Consider the following 18158-nt stretch of genomic DNA (forward strand, 5'->3'; position numbering starts at 1 on the left):
AGCCAATGCCATGTGCTCGAGGCAAGGTGGCCTGGCCTCAGCCAGGAAGCCTCCTGTATTTCCTCACTGTCTCCAAAACAGTTTGGAAAAATTAGAAGGAAAATATTAATGAATACTTACATAGGCTTAAAATAGAAAAAGGCATGATATTAAATATAATTATCCACAAAGAAAAGGGAGATGACTACATTGCATTTTTTTTACTTCTGTATGTAAAAAAAAAAAAATTGAGAGTCATTGTTAAATACATAAATGTAATAAGGGATAGACAAACGATTATTATAAGGAGTCAATAAGAAGCTAAAGACCAGTGTGCCAGTAACAAGAACAGGCAATGCCCAAAAGAAAAAACTAAAAATGTCCAGTAAGCATAAGGAATGAATCCTACCTGCATTTACAGAGATGTAATAGAAGTCATGAAAGACAGATAAAAGTGCGATGCCATTTAAAAATGTTTGCCAGCAAGATTGGTGAAAAATAAAATCAATGAGGGTAAGGAATTGAGTAATGGGATATTCTCATAAGGGGGCCTTTTGTTGTCAAAAGCAGTAAAAGGTGTGATCCCTACCTTTTGACCTAGGGGTTCTTTTCGAAGTATTTATCCTAGAGAATAACCGAACAAATACACATAGACATTTGAATAAGGTTGTAGTGTTCTTTAAAAATAGTGCAGCATGGAAAACAGTTTAAATGCACAACAGTAAGGAATTGGCCAGTTAAATTAGCCATCCATCAAGAGCTGGAACAACATTCAATTATTTAACATTATGTAATTAAATATTTATTGATAAAGCAGTTTTATTTACAATCTCTAAAAACTAGAAACAACCCAGATAGATACCCTTCCACTGGTGAGTGGATAAACATCCCATGATACATCCACAGGATGGATTCCACCCTGCAGTAATGTGGGGCAAACTCTTTTTTTGTGTGTGTGATGTTTTATTTATTTTTGAGAGACAGAACATGAGCGGAGGAGGGGCAGAGAGAGAGGGAGACACAGAATCAGAAGCAGGCTCCAGGATCTGAGCCCGACACAGGTCTCGAACCCATGATCTCACAAGATCATGACCTGAGCCGAAGTCAGACGCTTAACCGACTGAGGCCCCAAGGCGCCCTTGAGAGGAAACTGTTATCGGTTGGTTCTCTTATGAATCATAATATAACTGAAAGAAGACAGACTCAAAAGGCTATCTATTGTCTGGTTAACTTATACGACACCGGGAAAAGGCACATCAGTGGTTGCCAGGAGTTGGGAGTGTAGGAGGGTTTGTCCAGAAAGGAGCAGCGTGAAGGGCTTGGGGGCGGGGCTTGGGGGCGGGGGTGGGGGGCGGTGATACCATCACTCCGTGTCCTGGTGGGTGTGGTTGTCACCTCACCCTGTGCATTTGCCAGATGCCACAAAATGACCTCACTTCACTATCATATGGGGGAAAAGGCCATCCAACGACAATAGAAGAACAGTGCTCTGTGCACGACTGATTAGATGTCTCAGACTTCACAGAGGACAGGCCAGCTGACAGATTTTTGTTTGGCAGAGACGCAAATGATTTCCATCCAGAAAATCAATGAAAAAAGCAGGCTACCTCTCTCTGCCGCATTTAGCACAAAGCCCCATGCATTTAAAGTCAAAGAAGCCGGGGGCATCTGAGTGGTTCAGTCGGTTAAGCATCCGACTTCGGCTCAGGTCATGATCTCATGGTTTGTGAATTCGAGACCTGGGTCGGGCTCTGTGCTGACAGCTCAGAGCCTGGAGCCTGCTTCAGATTCTGTGTCTCCCTCTCTCTCTGCCCCTCCCCTCCTCACAGTTTCTCTCTCCTCTCTCAAAAATAAACAAACATTTAAAAAATTTAAAAATAAAGTCAAAGAAACCAGTTTGACATCGCTCAGCCACCCAAGATTCTATCCCATTTCATACAGTGAAGGAAATTCTAAGTGCTTACTGTAAAATGCGTTACAGGTCTCTGGCCAACTCTTGATTATTCCTGTGGAAATTTCTCATCTCAAATTGATTTATTTTTGCTGCTTTGGGTGTTTCTAGACTGCCTCCATCCTGACATTTATGGATGGGTGCTTGGTACATGCTTATTAAACAAGAGAATTGTCTCAAAAACAAACACAAAACCTAAGGCTCTATAGTGGAGTGAAAAATAGAATCGACTCTAGGTATTTTAGCAAAGTGGAATTTAAACAGCAGAATGTGGTGCTCACAAAATGTTGGAGGGGCTTGGTGGGAAGAGAGAGCCATTGATGCTGCTGCTGCTGCTGGTGACGAAGAGGTCACCTCTACCCTCATGATATCCACCTTTCGTGCTCACCCACCCAAAGAATGGATGGTAGGCTGGGTCAGCCACAGTAATGGTCATAGATGCTTCCAGAAAACTAGGAGCTGGTGATTAGACCCTGGAATCTTCAGACCTGCTGCTGCAATTCATGTTTCTGTGACTTTGCCAGGTCACAGAGGCAGCGGAGGAGGGTGACTTCCAAGATAGCATCTGAATGGGGGAACCTGACTTCCAGAGAGGCCAAGGGAATGCAGTCCTTGACTTTCCCACATCTCCAGTTCAGGGGGAAGGTGGGAATGAACACAGGGTACCAGCTGACCACTTCCATCTGCCTTAGGGATCTTTTCCCCATTGTCATCAAGTTTCTTAAACAGACTATGAAAATCCCTGCTTATGGTAATTTCCCAGAAGCAGACATCCTGGGGAAAACTATGTTTTACCAACAGAAAAGACAAGAATGAGAATTTTCTGACTTTTTAAAAAAATTTTTTTAAATGTTTTTATTTAGTTTTGAGAGAGAGAGACAGACCATGAGTTGGGGAGGAGCACAGAGAGAGGGAGACACAGAATCTGAAGCCGGCTCCAGGCTCTGAGCTGTCAGCACAGAGCCCGATGCGGGCCTCAAACTCGTGAACTTTAAGACCATGACCTGAGCCAAAGTTGGACGCTTAACCGACTGAGCCACCCAGGTGCCCCTGGGAATTTTCTGACATTTCTGACATTTTAACATTACCTACAAATATTTCTACTTCAGTAGATAAAAGGACACTTGAGAGATTTTCAGGCAAAGTCTCTTAGGTCACCTTGCATTTGAATGTATAAATATCGCTTTATTAGCAGTAAGAGCAGGCTGTGATCTAGGCATACAGTTGGTTATCCTTTACACTGAGGCTAAGAATCTTATTTTCCCTACCTTTGTATTCCCCACAATTCCCAGCAGTGTGCCTGACAGTAAGTGCACAGTAACTATCAAGTGGATTGTATGGATGTCATCTTTAATCTGTTCATAAATCAGTTTTTTCTCTTTTATTTCTTTTTTACTTTATTGTGTTGGATTTGACAAGATTCATCCATTAGTCTGAATGTTTCATCTACCATAGGAGACCAGACCAGGTCATATCATCCAATATTTTTTCAATGTTCTTTTCCTTTACCTATAAGAATAAACTTGGGAGGCACCTGGGTGGCTCAGCAGATAAGCATCTGACTTCGGCTCAGGTCATGATCTCATAGTTTGTGGGTTTGAGCCCTGCGTCGGGCTCTGTGCTGACATCCAGCTCAGAGCCTGGAGCTGTTTCAGATTCTGTGTCTCCCTCTGTCTCTGACCCTCCCCTGCTTGCTCATGCGCTCTCTCTCTGTCTCTCAGAAATAAATAAAATATAAATTAAAAAAAAAAAGAATAAACTTGGGAAGAACTTAACAGATGTGTCACTGCAACAGTAAGTACCGTGCAAGGATGAATGCTCTGCTTCAAGCTTCTCAAACTTTCAGAGTTTGAAAGTGGCAGGTGTCTTGATATGTGAGAAGACTCCACAAAGCAGTGGCCAGCAGCATGAAGCTTGGAGGCTCCTCGAGGGATTAGTTCTTAGAGAGGGAAGGGTGCCTAAAGACACGCTGCTCAGTGCCTCCCACACTTCATTTAATAAATAGGATGGTGATGTCACCAGGCATGGAGAAGGAAGTTCAACAGTTCCTCACGGACTTGAGAAGTTCATGGAGAACCTGGTACCAGGGTTCTTGGATGCAGGTGTGTAAGCTGCACCAAGAGGATAGGAGAGATAAGTAAGCACGCCCAAGTAACCACCAGCCAGGTTACGGTTCATGTAGCATTACCAGTACCGCCAGACATCCCCGCATGCCCTCGACGCTGCACCCCCCCAAGGTACCCACTCCCCAGATCTCTAACACCGTCCCTTCATGGAACGCCCCGCAAATGGAATTATACATTATGTATTCTTCTGCACTGGGTTTCTTTTACTCACCATTTTCTTTGTGATATTCACCCCTCTTGTCATATAGAGTTTTAGTTCATTCATATTTATTGTAGTATAGTATTAGAATGTATGGCCATATCACACTTTATCCCTTCTATTAAGGATAGATATTTTGGATTGTTTCTAGTTCGTGGTTATTGTAAATGATGCTATTCTGAACTTCCTTTTATGTGGCTTTTAGAGCAAATATGTGCATTTTACCATTGAGTATGAATGTACAAGTAAAATTGCTAGGTCGTGTGTTCAGCTTTAGGATGCACTGTTGTGTCTTCTAAAGAATTATACTACTTTCTATTCCTACTGGTCGTACATGAGACTTCCCGTCCTCTGCATCTCTGCGCACCTACCTGATGTCGGCCATTTTCATTGTAGCGATGCCAGTGCATATCTAACGGTAGTGCTTTTATTTTGATTTCTCTGATGAATAATGACATTCAGCCCCTTTTCATATGTTTATTGGCCATTCATATATCCTCTTTAGTGGAGTGCCTGCTTTTCTTTTGACCATTTTTTGTTGTTGTTGTTCTTTCACTGGGTTGCTTGTCTCTATTGGTGAGTCACTGGTCAGATATATGTACAATATGGTGAATTTCTTTTCCCATCTGGTGGCTTGCCTTTTTACTCTATTGGTGTTATCTTTAGGGAAAGAGAAGTTCTTAATTTTAACATAGTCCAATTTTCAAACTTATGGTTACAATTTTCTGTGTCCTGCTTAAGATATCTTTGCCTACCATGAGGTCATAAAGATATTCTCTTATGTTTGAGAAGATTTATTATTTGGCTTTTCTTATTTAGATCTACAGTCTACTTGGAATTGATTTGGAATCATCTTTGTTCTGCAGGGACAAAATATGCTCAGCACCATTTATAAGGATTGTCCTTTTTCCATTAACTAAAGCATCAACTCTGTCATAAATCAAGTGACTGTTATACTATCTATGTATATACTCTACTCTCTGGCATCTGTTTGTCTTCATGCCAATACCACTTCCTTCTTTACTGTAGCTTTGTAATAAGTCTTGAAGTCAGGTGGTAAAAGTCCTCCAATGTTCAAGTATTTTTACTCTCATATTTTTGATCCTCTATTAGCTTGTTAGACGGTCTTTATGACTGGGTGGCCCGGTCGGTTAAGTGTCCGACTTCGGCTCAAGTCCTGATCTCCCCACATCGGGCTCTGTGCTAACAGTCAGAGCCTGGAGCCTGCTTCAGATTCTGTGTCTCCCTCTCTCTCTGCCCCTCCCCTGCTCGTTCTTTTTCTCTCCCTCCCTCCCTCCCTCCCTCTCTCTCTCGAAAATAAATAAACCTTTAAAAATGTTTTAAAAAAGTCACAGGATGCCTAGCTGACTCAGTTGGTTAAGCATCCAACTTAGGTCATGATATGGTTCATGAGTCCGAGTCCCATTTCAGGCTCTGTGCTGACAGCTCGGAGCCTGGAGCCTGCTTCAGATTCTGTCTCCCTCTCTCTCTGCCCCTCCTCTGCTCACACTCTTTCTTTCTCTCAAAAATAAAATAAACATTAAAAAAACTTTTTTTAATTAAAAGAAAAAGAGGGGCGCCTGGGTGGCTCAGTCAGTTAAGCATCCGACTTCAGCTTAGGTCATGATCTCACAGTTGGTGGGTTCAAGCCCCGCATTGGGCTCTGTGCTGACAGCTCAGAGCCCGGAGCCTGCTTCAGATTCTGTGTCTCCCTCTCTCTCTGACCCTCCCCTGCTCATGCTGTCTCTCCCTCACAAATAAATAAAAACATTAAAGACAAAAAAAAAAAAAGAAAAAGAAAGTCTTTACAGTTCATTTAGTGTTTACCCAAGAGATTCCAACATGCATCCTTGATTTGTGAGAGTCAAATGCAAATTAGTACCTTTACCACTCCCTGCGAATAATGAGCCATTAATTGAAATTCAATTCTACATATATTTAAAGCCCCCCAAAACTTATTTTTATTGTTTTATAATTAACATACATTTAGGTTTATCCACATATTCATCCTTTCCATTCTTCATTTCTTCCTACAGTTCTTTTCTTCCATGTGGCATCTCAATTCTTTCTGCCTAAATTAGACTTTTCAGTGTATCCTTTTGCATGGTTATGCTGGTAATAAATTCTCTCAGTTTTGGGTTTTTTTTTGTTTTTTGTTTTTTGTTTTTGGAAATGGCTTTATTTCAGCGCAATCCTATTTTAGAGTCCATATCGACAATAGGGTTTAAGACCTCGATGTTGGATCAGGACATCCCTGATATTTGGTTTCAGAGGATATTTTTGGTAGGTATGGAATTGTTTGTGTCCTTTCCCTCAGTATTCCTGACCTGGATTTTTGCCATTTCTACCTGCCCATAGTGTATACTAAGTCAGTATAACCAGCTTGATCAGCTAACAGTGAGTTCCAGATCTCGTATTTGTCAAGCCAGGAAGACCAGTTTTAAAGATATGGATACTCCATTGGTATAGGCATTTTGGAGGTCATTTTGCAGAATATATGGATGCCTAACATGTACATTCCTTAGTATTCTGGGTTCCTAGCCCAATTTTAGGAGTTTACACTAAAGCATATGATTGTACAAGTGTAAAAGTGAAAATAGTAATAATAATAGTAAACATTTATAAAACACTTATGATCTGTTGGACACCATCCTAAGTGCTTTGCATGTATTAACTACCTCCTAGCAGCCTGACTAGGGAAGTTCCATTGTCTTCCCAGGCTTACTGAGGAAGCTCAGAGAGGTCAAGTAACCTGACCGAGGTTCTGTAGTTGATAAGAGATTGGACTGAGATTGAAAACCAGGCGGTCCAACTTCAGAATCATGCTTTTTTTTTCTTTCTTTTTTTTTTTTTTCTGTTCAGCCATTTCATATAGAAGGAGGACACAAATAAATCCTCCCTCTTCAGATCATGGCAATTTTCATCTATCCCATAAGCATAGCCACCAAAATTTATTATTGGGAGAAAATGTGGTAGTCAAATGGGACCAGAATCATGCTTTTAAATACCACTCTGTCCTAATGCGTTTAACAGCACACGACAAGAATACCCTAAGTGTCCATCAATCAGATCTAGTTAAGTATAGTATTTCCATAGAGAGGAATGTTCTGTAGCCATTAAAGTAATGCAGTTCTATAATCGTGAAAAGATCTGGATGGCAGATTGTCAATGAAAAACGCGGGTTCCGGAACAGCATATAGAGTATGGCGACATTACTTGTGAATTTGTGTGTGGGCGGGGGGGGGGGGGGGGGGTTATGGACAGAGTTCAATGCAATGCATTTTTAATACTGAGCTTGACTTGTTTTTGAGAAAAACAGTCAAGCTATTTTTATTGAATGGACACAGACTATATCTTCCTCTTCCTCTGTTCTCATATATTACTTGGTATGTCATAGCAAGTTGGAAATAAAAACACATGATGACTGTTGAATCGTGATGGATGAATTAATAAATATTTGAGCTCTATTATTATTTACATGAGGATTGAGGATTTCCTAGAGGGAAGATTTTAAACTTTACTGTCATGAATGATAACTCTTCTTTGGGAATTTGCATTTCTTAGTGTTTCTTCCCTTGCAGTGTCCTTTTTTTTTTTTTTTTTTTTAAAGAAGCAACACTTAATTTTGGCAATTAAACCAATACATGAGTTTCAAAGAGCTTATTCCCCTTGTCCTTTTACTGTTTGAGGGTCAACTAAATTGGCAAACCATTGGTTAGCAAAATTTCCCATAACGGCCATAACCCCACCTCCTGATTGAAAAAGGGAACCAAGTTCTCAACAGAATTCATGTCCATCCACCCCTTCTCTGTGGTGCTGTTTCAGAAGAAGAAACTCACCTCAAAGGGTTTAGAGCTGTGCTGGCGCATGTTGCCCTGAGAGAACAACAGCATTTATATCACTGGCCGCAAAAGGACCATTTAACCACTGCAGCCGTCAAACTGCCTGAGAACTGACCTTATCAACAAACTATGTCCTTCTGCTACCCTGGTGAACGTGAGCGGGGCCACAGCAGACAGATGCACAGGACAAAAGGGGCTTTCTTGGTGGGGTGACTGGGTGGCTCAGTCAGTTGAGCATCTGACTTCAGCTCAGGTCATGATCTTATGGTTCGTGGGTTCGAGCCCCATGTTGGGCTCTGTGCTGACGGCTCAGAGCCTGGAGCCTGTTTCAGATTCTGTGTCTCCCTCTCTCTCTGACACTCCCCTGCTCACGCTGTCTGTCTGTGTCTCTCTCTCTCTCAGAAATAAAATAAAACATTAAAAAAAATTTTAAAAAGAGGGGGCTGTCTTGAATCCTTTGCTCTGAAAGTCAACCTAAGGCCCAGAATTTAATTTTAATCTCGAAACGCTACTAGAGTCTGTGTTTATGTATGTCCATGGGAATGTTCCTTAAAACATGCCCACCTCCGAAAGAAAGTAAATACTTCATGTATCATATTTTTTTTTTTTTACTTTTTTAACATTTATTCATTTTTGAGAGATAGAGTGCAAGCAGGGGAGGGGCAGAGAGAGAGGGAGAAACAAAATGTGAAGCAGGGTCCAGGCTCTGAGCTATCAGCACAGAGCTTGATGCAGGGCTCAAACCCATGAACTTTGAGATCGTGATCTGAGCTAAAGTCAGATGATTAACAGACTGAGCCTCCCAAGTGCCCCTGATGTATCATATTCTTAAAGGCACACAAGTCTTCCTGTAGTGCTGCGATTTGTTTGATTCTTTAAAAAGCCCCTCAAACCTCCATAAAATAATTTCCTGTGCATCAATTGATGGCACAGTTTGGTTTCCACGCCATACGTCCAAGCTCTCACCACGCTTGTGCAAAGGGTCACCCATGTACCACAATCTTATGCCTCATTGTGTCTCCATTTAATAAAGTTACATGGTTGTGCCTTCTTCTCATGTGGCCCACACTTAGTGACAAGGAAGTGGTAATCCTGTAATTGAGACTGTCCAGCCCCTCAAGGACACCGCATGACCAGATTTAACGTCAGTAGGACAGTCTGCAAAACAAGACTGATATTTTTCTTTTTTTTTTTTTTTTAAATATTTTTATTTATTTCTAGGAGAGAGAGAGAGAGAGACAGCGTGAGCAGGGGAGGGTCAGAGAGAGAGGGAGTCACAGACTGAAACAGGCTCCAGGCTCTGAGCTGGCAGTCAGCACAGAGCCCGACGCGGGGCTCGAACCCACGAACCGCGAGATCATGACCCAAGCGAAAATCGGACGCTTAACCGACTAAGCCACCCAGGCGCCCCGAGACTGATATTTTTCAAGTCTCTAGTAATCTCCAGTTCCTAGTGTGATTCAAGGGTCACAGACAGTGCCCTCCGACTTTGCACAGGGAGCCGGGACTCCAGGGTTCAAGCCAATATTTCCTAAGGTCAGTGACAAAGGACTGGCACAGATTTACTGTTCCTCTAAATGTGAGCGCCCCTGTCACTAGGTCAACAAAGAATCTTTAGATCTTTCTCTCATGACTGGTCATAAGCAAGAGCTTCTATATCAGAATATCACCTTAGGACTTCCAAAAGCTGTCTGGTACTCCTGTAATTGCGAAATCGTACTCTCTTATGTGTGTTTCAAAAAAGAATTTCCAGAAGCTCTGACCTGCCACATTCATCGTGAGAAGCCCACGCTGGCCTCAGGGATTTAGCAGGGTGAGATGGCATTCGTATTGTGCTCCCCTGGCCAGCAGCCTCAGCAGCACCAGGGAGCTTGTTAGAAATGCAGACTCTTGGGGCACCTGGGTGGCTCAGTCGGTCAGGCATCTGACTCTTGGTTTTGGCTCAGGGCATGATCTCATGGTTCATGAGTTCGAGCTCCGCATCAGGATCACTGCTGTCAGCACAGAGTCCACTCTGGATCCTCTGCCCTCCTCTCTCTGCCCCTCCCCCTACTTGTTTTCTCCCTCCCTCTCTAAATGAAGGAATGAATGGATGGATGAAAGAATGAATGGATGGATGGATGAATGAATGAATGAATGAATGAGCTTAAAAGAAAAGAAACACAGACTCTCAGGCCCCACCTGGACCCACTGAATCAGAACCTGACTCTTAGGAAGCTTCCCAGCACATTCTAATACAAGATACAATTTGAAAAGCACGGAAACAGCCTACATAGAGCAGCCCAGGAAATATGGGGACCACACCAATTAAATGTCGGCCTGCATGGACCTGCTCAATGACATTACACTGAACATGACTTTCTTCTGTTCTCTTGTTGCTCAGAGGCCCCTCTGCCCACCCAGATGGGAGAAAAATCGCTTAAATATTTGACAGTGCCTTTTGTGTCGTCTAGCAGATTGCCCTTCCCTATAGTTTTCGTTCTTACAAGCTGCTTAGCACTTGTCAAAGATAATGTTATAACCTGTCTGGAGGCTTTTTTGATCTAATGTCATAATCCTGTCGGCCCACCTAGCCTTGTGATTCATTATAGTTAAAGCTGTTCATATTAATGAGAATTACGGGTGGGGAAATTCTGTCTGTTTCACGAAGGTCGGCTGTTGAGACTTGTTCGATTCTGTGAAGCCAAGACAAGCAAATGATCATTTCCTAACTCGTGCTGTGTATGGACCAAGGTTTGGAAACATATACCTAAATATCTCTCTAGGTAATATTGTGAAAAGCATGCAGTGGTATCTTATTGTATCATCACATTAAGGAACGGGGGCGCCTGGGTGGCTCAGTTGGTTAAGCATCCGACTTCAGCTCAGGTCATGATCTCGCGGTTTGTGGGTTCGAGCCCCACATCGGGCTCTGTGCTGATGGCTCACAGCCTGTTTCGGATTCCATGTCTCCCTCTCTCTCTGCCCCTCCCCACTCATTCTCTGTCTCTCAAAACTGAATAAACGCTATAAAAAAAATTTAAGAAACGTAACACCTGCGCTATTCACTTGTTCTGCAAAGTTGTTATATGAAATATACATATTCACTTATCCAAGATCATTGGTCATAGGAATAAACATTGAAATCATTATCTACTTGCTAGACTGTAATGTTTAAATATTTTTTTAATCTTTATTTTTGAAAGAGAGTGACAGAGTGCAAGCGGGGTAGGAACAGAGAGAGGGAGACACAGAATCAGAAGCAGGCTCCAGGCTCTGAGCTGTCAGCACAGAGCCCGATGCGGGGCTCGAACTCATGAACTGTGAGTTCATGACCTGAGCTGAAGTTGGACACTTAACGGACTGAGCCACCCAGGTGCCCCTAGACTGTAATTTTTAAATGGTAAAATCATAGCTCTTGCCCACATATGAAATGTGACAAAGATTTTATTCAACTGATTAATTAATGAAGGAACCAGTATTATATAAGGAACTAAATACTTACAGACAATTTAATAAATATTACTTGGAGACTGCTGGGTTATGTACAAAACTGACTACTGTCCTCCAGGGTAACAAACTATAACCTCTGGGGTTATCATTTCCACTGGACGGAAATCATTTGCATCTCTGCCAAACAAAAATCTGTCAGCTGGCCTGTCCTCTGTGGACTCTGAGACATCTAATAAGTAGTGCACAGAGCACTGTTCTTCTATAGTCATTGGATGCCCTTTTCCCCCAAATGATACTGAAGTGAGGTCATTTTGGGGCACCTGGGGGACTCAGTCATTAAGCATCTGACTTCCGCTCAGGTCATGATCTCACAGTTCTTGAGTTGAGCCCCACACTGGGTGAGCCCAAGCTCTGCTTTGGGTAAAAAAACAAAAACAAAAACAAGCCTCAGTGAGCCCTACTTCTCTCTCTCTCTCTGCCCTCTGTGGGATTCCCCCTCTCTCTCTGTGTCCCTCGTTCACTTCTGCGCTCTCTCTCTCTCTCTCTCTCTCTCTCAAAAAAATGAGGTAATTTTTTTGGCCTCGTGTCCAAGTTTTATGTAATTTTTCTTAACACACTTATAGAGAACCATTTTCCGTTAAAAATGTCAACAGAATTTCTAATGGAGGTTTAAATGTGCTCACTTGGAAGTGAGCATTTCTTTTAAAATTGCAGGAGGTGAAAGCTGGCATACTTTCTTCTACCTCATCAGTTACTCCTGAGCTTAGTGAGTATTCAAAAAGTTTTCCTTGGGGTTCCTGGGTGGCTCAGTCAGTTAAGCTTAGTCATTTAGCTCTTGATTTTGGCTCAGGTCATGATATCACAGTTCATGAGTTCAAGCCCTGTACTGGGCTCTGTGCTGATGGTGAGGAGTCTGCTTGGGATTCATTCTCTCTCTGCCCTTATCCCACTTATGTGCTTGCTTGCTCCCCCCTCCCCATAAATAAACTTTTAAAACAAACTAACACAAACTTAAAAGGCTTTCTCTTTATGGCTATAGATTTCCACGCCTAATGATCCTGGGTCCTAGATTTGTGCTTGGGTCTCAGGTGGCACAGACCACAGTCATGACATGGCAGGGAGGGGCATCAGTGACAGCCCCCCCCCCCCCCCCATTCAAAGAGCCACGTATTTCAGGAGATTCTACTGCTTCTGCTCACACCGACATGGCCAGGTGAAACGTCCTGCTTTTGCTCGGTCCCTGTGGATAGTGGCGTGTTTCACTAGGAAATTAATATTTTTTGAACTGATGCAATTCCCTCTTTCTCCCCTATACATATGCTAATCACATAACATGTAGGTTTCTCTCTGTAATCATTCATATTCATATTCATGAACACTGTTACCCCCTCTTGCCATTTGGCTTCTGTTGAACCTCATCTTCATTCTTCTCAGAAGTTGAATTAATTGTGGGCCAGCATGGCAATGAGTAAGTATTCCGAGCGCGTTCACTAGGAAACCTTGATGTATAACTAAAAGTTATTTTCTAGAAGGATTGCAGGAGCTTGGATTTTCTTTCTAGTTCGTTTTTAACGTCGGGGTCTGCTCGCATTGAGAGCATTCACTGCACATACAAAGAAGTGGATCTTGGCTTTTACTCTGCGCCTGGCTTCAGCTTGCGCCGTGAAGGCGGCCAAGGGCAGAGAGAGCCCTTCACAGTCCCTGCGGGGGACCTGGCTGAGGGGAAGATGTCAGAGTTATAGACCTCTCGGCATAAATGGTTCCAAGATCTGAATGCATTCTTTCCTAACAATTGAATGAATGGTTTTGTTCTCCCCTCTTCTTTCTAGTTAGCTAACCTTGTGTTGCGTTGGTCTTCTCAATAGCATTCTTTGGGGAAGATGTTTGGAGATAGAATGCGGCCAGCTGCATATGGGAACGGGATGTAGGGTCCTAATTCACAAACGCTGACAGTTCTCAGGGCTGGGGCCCGTGGCTGAAATATCTAGAGACGTTCACCAGGAGGAGTGTTATCCATTTGGATGAGAATAAACACACTAGTTTATGTGTTTTCTATAAGCACTCGCTGAGATTTGCCCCAATGCTTGGGCTAGCTTGATTAGCATTCTTTCCTGAACACTCCAGATTGCCTGTCTTTGTTTCTAATAAAATTGTTTTCTGTAATAAGCCATGATAAAGTTCATGGCTACTAAGTTTCATAAGCGAAAATGAGAAGAAGGACAAAAATCATCTTTCTGCGTTTTAACTTTGGAAACTGTTAGGCTCCTGTAATGATTTTTTTTTTTCCTCCAAGTAATTTGAAAGGTTTTGTTTAAACCCAGGATGGTAAATTGAATTTAAGATTTGTTATATTTTCTTTTTTTTTTTTTGACTGTTTATAAACATTTGGAATTTTATTTTAAAAACAAAACCAAAAACATCACAGCCATGAACATTGTTACAGTTAGAGGCCCTCTCCGTTCTTCACAATGGTACTGAGCATGCTCACAAGTGGTTCCCATTGTTGAGTCTTAGTTAAACAACCATCTTCAAAAGCAGAAAAAAAAAAAAAACTCAGCACACTACCATTTAACTTGTTTTAATGTTTCTTCACAAATGGTGAAAAATACTAAAGCACAGACAAGGAATAATCATAATGTTGTGGCCAACATTATAAATATGGAATTATAAGTTTAAAACATTTTCTGGTTTAAAAAATGAATTTGGTCGTCAGTGCAGCTCTGCGGGGTCTCTGCGTCTAGTAGGGCCGGTCTCTGCGTTCCTGACGGTGCTCGCCTTTATCCATTTTCCCGGGGCCTCCACGCCCACCTCTTCTGCCTCCAATCTGTTCCATCAAAGGTCCAGGGGGCCCACCAGGGCCACCTCGTCTTCCTCCACCAAAGCCACTGCGGTCCATGCCCCGGCCACCACGGAAGCCACCTCTGTCTCCACGGCCACCTCTGAACATTCCACTGGGACGACAGCGGTCCATGGGGCCACCTCTTCCACCTCGCATGCCACCAAGGGCCACCTCTGCCGCGGTCACTGTCCAAGGGTGGAAAGGGTGGTGGATGGAAGCCTTCAGGCTTCGGGGCCTTACACTGGTTGCATTCTGTTCTCCAGGTGAAGTTCTGGTTTCCACACCCCGGATGGGGGCACTGCCAGTCTCCAACTCGGTGCTGGACATTTCCTCTTCCAGATGGGTTTCCTCAGGAACCCTGGGGCCCTCTTGGGGGAAAGCCACCTCTGTCTACTCCACGGCCTCCCATGCGACCCATGGGGCCCCAAGGACCTCCACGGAGCGGTGGGCATCCCTCTGCCCTCACGGGGAGGCATGCCACTCCACATGCTGTTCATTGGAAGCTTCTTCCGAGCAAGAGAAACCTTAAGTTTGCTCCCTTGAAAATCTTTACCATCAAACCACTCCACAGCTGCCTTGGCAGTTGGTGAGTCTTCGTAGGACACCGTAGCATCGCCTTTGGGCTTTCCTGTTTCCTTGTCCAAGTAGATATGGATCATGGGTTGTCTGGTTCTCGTGTTCATCTTAACAAGTCCACACTGCTTCAAGAAATCTGCCAGATCATCTAGAGTCACACTGTCATTTAAGCCTTGCCCATAAATTGCACTGTTGTCCGAGTCTTCATCTGGATCTACAGGTGGGCCTAGGTCAAGATCTGGTCCTTCGTCCATGGGTCCACCAGGCTTATTGAAGCCACCTCGCTCTCCAGCGCCCATTCCACCACGTCCTCCTCCCCACCCACCTCTGCTCATGCCTCCACGATCAAATCCCCCTCTCCCCCTGCCCGGGCTATCAGGGCCACTCACGCTCTGGTTCTCTCCTGGTCCGGAAAATCCCCCAGACTCCTGCCCATAAACACCCATGCTACTGGGGTGGTCCTGTCGGAATGAACTCTGCTGCCTGTAGCTGCTGCTCTGTTGGCTATACTGACTTGGAGCCTGGCTGTAGGATCCAGCTTGGGGGGGATAACTAGTCGGCGGCTGCTGCCCATAGCTGTTTTGTTGACCATAGCTACTCTGCTGTCCATAGCTGCTCGGCTGCCCGTAGGTGTTCTGCTGAGAATAACTGCTCTGATCATAACTAGTCGGCTGTGTAGACGAATAGCTGGTAGGAGGAGAAGGTGGTGGTGCCGTGACCGGCTGCATGGGGCAGCTCCCAGGTACCTGGGGATAGGTGTGGTTACTCTGTCCATCCCCTAGGCTGGGCTGGCTGTAACCCCCTGTGCTAGATTGACGTTGACTAGTCTCATCGGGCTTGTTACCATCCTGTGGTCTTGCAGTGCGGTGGCTGCCGGCTGCTGCCCATAGGTTGGGTAAGCAGGCTGAGTGCCATATGCAGACTGAGCTGCATAGGAGGCCTGGGTGGTAGTGACCGTAGCAGTGGTGGTATCATAAGCACCAGAGCCGTGCCCCTGGACAGGCTGGCTGTACGCCTGGGGGGCATTTGGAGTCGTATAACCAGCAGGAGGCTGTCCGTAAGAAGTTGCATAGACAGTCTGCCCATAGGTCGCAGTGGTCTGAGCCTGGGTATAGCGGACATCAGTGGGCTTCCATGGGTTCCATAACTTTGCGGCCCATGTGCCTGGGTGGTCTGTGCATATCCTCGAGTGGGCTGGGCGGGGTAAGCACTGTGGCGCTGCCGGCCTGTAGCTTGGCTGTAGCTACTGTAATCCGTGGACGCCACTTTCTCTCCTTCCTTCTTCTTCTCTCAACGTCCGTCTCCCTCTCCAAGATGTATTATATTTTCAGACAATGTGCTCAGTAGATGGATCTTATGTGCCTTTATTTTAAATGTTCCTTACATCGCAGGGGAATGGTCTGTTGACTGTCCCATAGGTGCGTGGGGGATCTCATTTTTTTGGCACGCTGTGAAAATGTAGAAGCACCAGTTCATTCTTTTTGTTTTCATCGATCTTGAAACATTCTGATTTTAACATCCTGATTTCTTCACCTGGATTACGTTTTCATTATGTTAAAATGATAGGTGTTGACTGGGAGATATACAAAATACCGCAAGGCATGGAAAAGATAATCGTCCTCTGTAATATGCAAATAGGAAAAAAACCACTATTTTTAACATTTTAGTTGATTCCCTTCTGAAATTTTATCCATCCATGCAAGTATATATTTATATAAAACTAGGGGCATCCTTCGTGGAAAGTTTGTATTCTGCTTGATATTATCTCACTTCTGGGTGCTTTGAAACCATAAAAAACAAGGCTCCTAAATGTATCTTCTCAGCCATAAAATGTTCCTGCTATAATATTAAATAAGAAAGCAGTACATGTTTTTATCTTACTATCGTATGCTCGATTCGCATCTTTCCAGATTCTTTCTTGTTACGATGTGTACCCCAGTCCTTGTGCTATTTTTGCATTTCTGTTTTTTCAGACTGTTCCATAGTGGAGCATGTGTTACTTCTTGGACTTAATTGGTGTGAACTGAATCAACCCAACGAGAATCATCCCTATACATGGATCTTTGTGAACGGCTTTATTATTTTCTTTGAAATTTTTGTAGAATAAATTCCTAGGGATGGCATAATTGGGGCAAGATGGTGAATAGTTTGTATGTTTTGTGCAATTTCTAGTCTAATTTTATATGTTTTATGGAAAGATGTGTGTATGTGTGTGTGTGTGTTTGCAAAGTAATATCTATTCCACCATTTTTGCCTTCATGTCTTTCCCTCCCACGCTTTGCACCATCCCTTTTCCTGATCTCCTGTGCCGTTCACATCTCCCTGCAAACCACCTGTGACTTTCCCTCTCTTCTCTCCCCCCCACCCCCCACCCCCGCCTGTCAGACCACCTGCTCAGGATGGCATTTGTGCCCTGTGCACTGATCCCTGCCCATAGCCCATCTTCGCCTTTCCAGGAATCTGTGAACTGTTTCCTCTCTAGCCCCACATACTGTGCCAAACAGTAGAGGCTCTGAAGAAATCACCTGCTCATTGAGAATTTTTCCAGAATCAAAACAGCAGCTCCAATTCCAAAATGGAGATTTTTGTCGGTTTCTATAGTTTCTGTGAACTGAGTAGCTTGAAGAAATTCACATAAAAAGTCGTTCCTGAATTGTTAAGTGTTACAGTCCTTATTTTTAGAAGCTGTGTGGGATCATTTTATTATTAGAGATTTAGAGCTCCTAATGAGAGCTCATAAGAGATAGTTCAAGTATTTTCCTTATAAAAATAACAGAATGTCTTTATTACAACATCACCTTTTATGGTGGAAAATCCAGCTGTGTTGGCTAGAATAAAAAACCTCAATGCCAGCAGCCATGTTGGCTAAGATTGCTGTTGCCTCAAATGCCAGGGCTGTGAACCAAGAGAGTCCAATCTCCTGAAGCACGGGAGACGAACAGCATTAGTTTGTGAAGAATATTCCAACCAGATGTCTGGGAATTTGGTAACTGCAGTTACAAAAAACACAGGAGTCAGGCAGGCAAGTTTTCTTTTATGTATTGAGACAGTGGGTATTAACTATTACGGTCAGGATACAAGAAAGGCGTTAAATTCTCCTAATCACTATAAACTGTATCTGCTACAAGCCAGGCTGTATGCTAGAAGCCTTGAGGATAATGCCAAGATGGAAAAGAACTTGGCCTTGCTGATCAGAGTCTTTTAACCAACTAGG

At 43.6% G+C, this 18158-nt stretch overlaps 1 protein-coding gene, 1 non-coding gene and 1 pseudogene across 2 annotated transcripts in view; 1 reads left to right on the top strand and 2 right to left on the bottom strand.

Annotated features, from left to right (window-relative positions):
• Nucleotides 1-18158, top strand: part of SGPP2 (sphingosine-1-phosphate phosphatase 2) — a 119450-nt gene that overhangs the window by 92281 nt on the left and 9011 nt on the right. The window lies entirely within an intron of this gene.
• LOC120234845 lies at nt 7104-7243 on the bottom strand. The gene has a single exon (XR_005529217.1). It is a non-coding gene; the product is annotated as a small nucleolar RNA SNORA29 (small nucleolar RNA).
• Nucleotides 14159-16234, bottom strand: LOC120234841 (annotated as a pseudogene).

The sequence above is a fragment of the Hyaena hyaena genome, unplaced genomic scaffold (genome assembly GCF_003009895.1).
Source record: "Hyaena hyaena isolate Hyena2069 unplaced genomic scaffold, ASM300989v1 scaffold_117, whole genome shotgun sequence".
Classification (NCBI taxonomy): Eukaryota; Metazoa; Chordata; class Mammalia; order Carnivora; family Hyaenidae; genus Hyaena; species Hyaena hyaena.